Genomic DNA, 6,151 nt, shown 5'->3' with positions numbered 1-6,151 from the left:
TCTCTCTGGAGTCCAATCAGAGGATCTTGGGTGGACTGTTGGATCAGAGGAACAGCCACCCAGGAACCATCCAGAAGGTCCTCAACAACCTGAAGGAGGAGAACAGTGATGGAATCTCCCCAGACAGAAGCATCAACATCTTCCACTGTCTGATGGAGATGAAGGATCAGTCAGTCCATCAGGAGATCCAAGAGTTCCTGAAGTCAGGGAAGAAATCAGAGAGGAGACTGTCAGTGATCCACTGTTCAGCTCTGGCCTACCTGCTGCAGATGTCAGAGGAGGTTCTGGATAAGCTGGACCTGCAGCAGTACAACACACCTCAGAGGAGGGACAACGTCGCCTGATTCCAGCTGTGAGGAACTGCAGGAAGTTCAAGTAAGTACAGATTTCTGGGGCCGGACATCGGCGTTTAAATCAAGCGAGTGGATCATGTCAGGTAGCAATACCCCCTCCAGTGGTCATTCCTTCAATTCTTTATTTCCATTGCAGCGTCCATGAATTAAAAACAACAACAATTCATCCAGAAATGTTCAACACTGGCTGGATATAAGTTCAAAGGTCAATCCAGACAAACCAACATAAGGCAGGAATAATAGGAGCCACAAGTTAACTGACTATCATGAAATTACTGTCATGTCATTAAATCACTTTTGTTTGTTTGTATACAGTGATCCCTCGCTATATCGCGGTTCATCTTTCGTGGCTTCGCTGCTTCGCGGATTTTTTTTGCGAGTCGTTCATTGCAGTTCTCAATATATCGAAGGTGGCATATCCGTTTATAAAATCTTCTTGCCCAGAAAAAGAAAGAGCGCCAACAACTACCCATAACAATGTTCTTCTCTCGGAGAAAGACTCCTGCGCCTTCAGTAGAAACAGACGCTCCAGCGGAGCGGAGTCAGGACGAAGAGGCTCAGCTGGGACTGGGAAATACGCGAGTGACAATGTTTCCAACCTTGTTTACTAGATTAAAATTATTGTTTTAAACAAAGTTTGGTCTTTAAAACAGGTTTTGATGTTTGGTTTCATTCTACTGTTCAGTATTGCATTGTAAAATAATTAAAAAAAATAAAGTTGCTACTCTCGCGGATTTCACTTTTCGCGTGTTACTTTTGGAACGCAACTCCCGCGATAACGAGGGATCACTGTACATCGTATTCTAACGACAGAAAAACACATTTTAACTAATGACACGTGACTATTTTGCTTCATTTGTTCAACGTAAAAACAGCCGGCCTCGTTGTTTAAATGGGTGTTTTAGGTCTTTGTGGCGGTTCCGTTTGGAGCCTTTATGTGACCCACAAAGTTGTTTGAGCCTTTCCACACCCGTTAGGTGGCAACTTCATCACTAGCAACAAAAGGTGCAGTGAAAATGATTTGAAGGGAAACAGGCAGATAGAACAGAAGCTGAGGGCAATCGATGCAACCAGAGACTCTGATGTCATCGATCGGATCGCTGAATTAAGACTTGACGCACCATCGTACAAATTGGATGAAATGCAAAATATCCAAAGAGCCGATAGACAGATAAAAAGATGCACGTTTCTTTAAACCATTTGCTACAATCATTTTAAATATTGAGTAATTATGAGCTGTTCTAAAATAAGACAAATGTTGAGAATAATTCAGTTGCATTTCAGATCTGATGGTCGTTCAAACTGTTGCTCTACGGTGTTGAATTTAGCTTTTCCAGGAAATGAGCTACATTTGTGTTGAGGTAGATTCTCAGAGAAGTTGATGAGAAATCCCAAAGTTTGACTCACTATTTTTGTTTCATACACAACAGACTGTATGATGATGTTCTTTCAAAGAGTCATTGGGAAGTTGTGGCCTCAGCAATGACGTCAAACCCTTCTCATCTACGGGAGCTGGACTTAAGCAGAACCAAAGCCTGACAGATGCCGGAGTAAAGTTACTGTCTTCTGCAATGATGCATCCAAACTGCAGACTGGAGACGCTCAGGTCAGGAGGCCTCTGTTGGTCTTTTCTAAATTTCTTTACATTTTCTGCTTTTCTCTTCATTTTCAGATTTAGAAATGTGTTTTTATTTGCCCCATTTATTCCTTTTCCAGGCTGAGTGGCTGCAGGTTATCAGAGATCAGCTGTGACTCTCTGGCCTCGGCGCTGAGGTCCAATCCCTCCCATCTGAGGGTTCTGGACCTGAGTGGGAACCAGCTGAAGGATCCAGCAGTGAAGCTGCTCTGTGGTTTTCTCCAGGATCCTCTCTGTGAGCTGGAGACTCTCAGGTCAGTCAGAGATGATCCAGTACTTTCCCAGGTGGAACTAGTTAGACAATAACTGTTTCCATGTTTGATCTTTGTTATAAACGTAGTGTTACAGTTCTCAGAAAAAAGACCACACAGGACAGATTTGCAGTATTAAATTGGTTGTGGAAATCTGTCCCATGTGAGGATGGTCATCAATGACTAGAAAGGAAGTATCAGTTGTAGATTTGTCTTGTTTTATTTTAGGCTGGCCACAAAACCGCCCAAACATTCAGACCAATCAAAAATGGTTCTTCCTGTCTTTTAAAGATCAGAAGGAAAACTAGAAACCCAAAAAGAAAGCTGCTGCAGTGTGCCATGCCCCTTCTCTCCTGAGAAAACCATCCCAAAAAAGAGAAAAGCCCAAGTGTGAAGTGAGCACCCTGTTAAACCTTGGTACCGAAAGCCTGCAGTCATTCTCATCTTAGGTGGCTTCATTCCAGCCAGAAGCCCAAACCTGCCTCCCTCTTAAAGGGGCAGCAGGTCAGTCCAACCACAGAAACCTTCATGAAGATCTGAAGCTTTCAGCATCCACAATTGTTGCACCTCACTTCCATTGGAGTCCAAATCAGAAGTCAACAAGTTGATTCTCCACCGATTCTACACAATGCAACCATTTTAAAAAGGTTTCCATCCATAAGTTTTCACACATTTTTAGATAAATCTGTTTGTTCATCGCCTCCTTCTGTTGTAATGGTCATTAAAGAAAATGACCTTATTGGAGTTTTTCTCCTCTCACAAATATGACTTTCTATGAACGATGCAATAAATGCAGCTTGCAATCTAAGACAATATGGAAGTATGTGTATATAATAGTAGTGGAAGTAGCTCATAAAATAATACATTTGCTCTTCTCATCGAATCTTTCTATGTTATTAAAGAAAAACCTGCTCTTAGTCAACAACATCTAAGACATCAACCAAAAATCCTAATTTTCTACAATCTAATATAAACAGTAGAGAAGACTCTTTCTGCAGAGACACTGGTGGCAGGAATGCAGAAGTATCACCTGCTCAACTTGGAAGGTGGAGCAGAAACCACCAGCTGAGAAGGTCCTCAGCCAGAGGAAGTGGTGGAGAACCATGAAACTTGCTAAGCTCCACCTCAGCTCCAGAGACGGGCTGAGCTGGAGCTGTGGCACCAGGTATCGGCCAGAAGAGCCTCCAACAAACAAGCTCTTCTCTTGGGAGGAGAGGGCTTTGAATCTCAGCTCAGTGTGCTTGTCTCTAGTAGGTGGCAGCTGCACCTTTTCCTGAGGTCCTTGTTGATGCCCTGAGGGGAATTGATGCTCCTGCAATGTTTTCTGGCAGCATTGAGCTTGCAGTGGGGCAATCAAACACACTGTGGGGGGGGCTCTCTTTCCTTCTCTCATCTGGAGAACAAGTGACACCAGCTGCCAATCATTGTTGGAGAAATGTGCAGTCAGGGGAACGATGCGTCCAGACTATAGCCACCCTTCCAGCATCCAGCAGGTTCTAAAACCTTTGATTTGGTTTCACCAGAGAGTGTAGGGATTGCAGGGTCGCTGCAGCATCGCCCACAAGCTGTCAGGAGTGGGTCGCTTTGTCCCAACTCCTGACAAGAGTTGAGTGCTATTGAGAAATGTGGTCTCACAAACTTGGAAGGTATTTTGACCCACACACACTTTACATACGCTGTAGATCTTGTCCAACCGCCCTGAAAGAACCCAAAATAGGAACATACGGCAGATAAGCCGGTGCAGGACCAGAGGTTTGTTGCTTGTAAGCTGTGTTTTGCTCTGGTACATGTTGATTTTTATTTGTCTTCTCTCAAAATAATTGTTATTTTAGACTAAGGGACTGCAGTTTATCAGAGACCAGCTGTGATTCTGTGGCCTCAGCTCTGAAGTCCAACCTCTCCCATCTGAGGGTTCTGGACCTGAGCCACAACCGTTGCAGGATCCAGGAGTGAAGCGGCTCTGTTCTGGACTGGAGAGTCCAAACTGTAAACTGGAGAGGCTCAGGTCAGTCTTCATTTTTCTACCTATATACCAGCTGCTAAGATGGTGAAGTGAGGCTGTTCTCAACACTGCTGTGATGCACCACATTAAAAACATTCCTTGGAATATCGTGAATTCAGGTCTGACCCAACTAAGAACTAACGTAGGTTTAGTACTGACGCAGATAACATGCAGCCCTGCACCGTATAACCTCATCCTGCATTTTTCAGATTAACTACTGCAGCTTATCAGAGATCAGCTGTGGCTCTCTGGCCTCGGCGCTGAGGTCCAATCCCTCCCATCTCAGAGAACTGGACCTGAGTCTGAACCAGCTGCAGGATCCAGGAGTGAAGCTGCTCTGTGGTTTTCTCCAGGATCCAAACTGCCGACTGGAAACTCTGAGGTAAACACCATTCTCAAAAATGTCCATTATTCCATCCGAGGGTCCTCACACTTTCTGAGTGTGTGTGTTGTGCCCAGTTCCTTCAGGAGGGAGGGCCACACGGGGACCACTTATTCATGATAAACTGATTTAAGGACAATGAAAAAGCCGACAGATGGTAACCAAAATTAGACAAAACTAGGTGAGGGTGCCTGGTAGACACCAGCCAACGAGGAGGGAGATGGTGAGGGAGACAGGAAGTCATCTAAGACAGGTTGTGCCTTTAAAGATGAGCCACAGGTGAGATGGATCTCCATGATGAGATGGGAGGGAAAGAGGTGGGAGAACCTGGGAAGAGTGAGGGCCAGAACAATATAGATTCTCCTCTGGAACAGTGCAAACCTGAGAGGTTGGAATTGTGGTAATTACATATTACTATCATTTTTAACCTGTAACTAAATTAAATATTTACAGATCATGCCTTTGATTAACCTTTCAGATTAATACTGGTTTCACTTATAACCTTATAAAAGTTTCCCTTCTTTATTTAGATTATGGGGCTGCAGCTTATCAGAGATCAGCTGTGGCTCTCTGGCCTCGGCGCTGAGGTCCAATCCCTCCCATCTCAGAGAACTGGACCTGAGTCAGAACCAGCTGCAGGATTCAGGAGTGAAGCTGCTGTCTGATCTCGTAGAGAATCCACACTATGGGCTGGAGACATTGAGACAGTAGCTGGTTGAAGCCAGTCACCTCCCGCTCATCTGCTGCATCACTCACTGACCACTGGTGAAGAGCATCTGTGGAAACATCTGCCTGCCGTCTCTCCCTCCATAGATGAAGAATTCAGTTTTTAAAAAGCGCTGGTGGACTTTCAGGAGATCAGTCGATGGTCGACAAAGCAGAAGCAGCTTCGCCTTGAAGTTAAATTAGTTCCTGGTGTCACACAATGCATCTTTATAAAGTTCTAAATGGCTCCTCGGCCACTCTTAGAAGCATGGAAACATTCTCTTAATTGTCTCTTCAAATGTCTGTATTATACGTTCCTATTTTACATCATGCCTTCAGAATCTTTAGGGTTTAGTATTTACTGTCTCTGTGACATGGAGCATTGGAATATTTCAGCTGCAGCCAGCAAAAACCCATCAGAATGACGCTATCGGTGGGAACCGCAGCTCATTTGACTTTAGTCAGTCTGGTCAATGTTATAGGATTTATTGCAATCTAATAAAAACTATGAATAAATGTGGGAAATAGGAAATAAAAAGATGCAAAATGACCAAATAAATCTCCCATGAATACTGTAAATTTAAAGATGTCAAGAATGGAATATCAGCTTAAATGGAATCAAACATAAAGTGAAAAGGCCTCCTTTAAGTTAGCATTAGGGTTAGCATTAGCATTAGGGTTAGCATTAGGGTTAGCGTTAGCATTAGGGTTAGCATTAGGGTTAGGGTTAGCATTAGGGTTAGCGTTAGGGTTAGGGTTAGCATTAGGGTTAGCGTTAGCATTAGGGTTAGGGTTAGCATTAGGGTTAGGGTTAGCATTAGG

At 43.9% G+C, this 6,151-nt stretch overlaps 2 long non-coding RNA genes across 2 annotated transcripts; both read left to right on the top strand.

Moving 5' to 3' along the window:
• The first annotated feature begins 43 nt into the window (after positions 1–43).
• LOC130520118 (uncharacterized) lies at positions 44–2,937 on the top strand. The gene is made up of 3 exons (XR_008948658.1): positions 44–375; positions 1,784–1,959; positions 2,070–2,937. It is a non-coding gene; the product is annotated as an uncharacterized LOC130520118 (long non-coding RNA).
• A 1,314-nt stretch (positions 2,938–4,251) lies between these two features.
• Positions 4,252–5,732, top strand: LOC130520117 (uncharacterized). The gene is made up of 2 exons (XR_008948657.1): positions 4,252–4,624; positions 5,155–5,732. It is a non-coding gene; the product is annotated as an uncharacterized LOC130520117 (long non-coding RNA).
• Positions 5,733–6,151: the final 419 nt, after the last annotated feature.

This window comes from Takifugu flavidus, unplaced genomic scaffold, assembly GCF_003711565.1.
Source record: "Takifugu flavidus isolate HTHZ2018 unplaced genomic scaffold, ASM371156v2 ctg286, whole genome shotgun sequence".
Classification (NCBI taxonomy): domain Eukaryota; kingdom Metazoa; phylum Chordata; class Actinopteri; order Tetraodontiformes; family Tetraodontidae; genus Takifugu; species Takifugu flavidus.
Note: the sequence above shows the minus strand (reverse complement) of the source record. Positions and strands in the feature narration are given on the sequence as shown.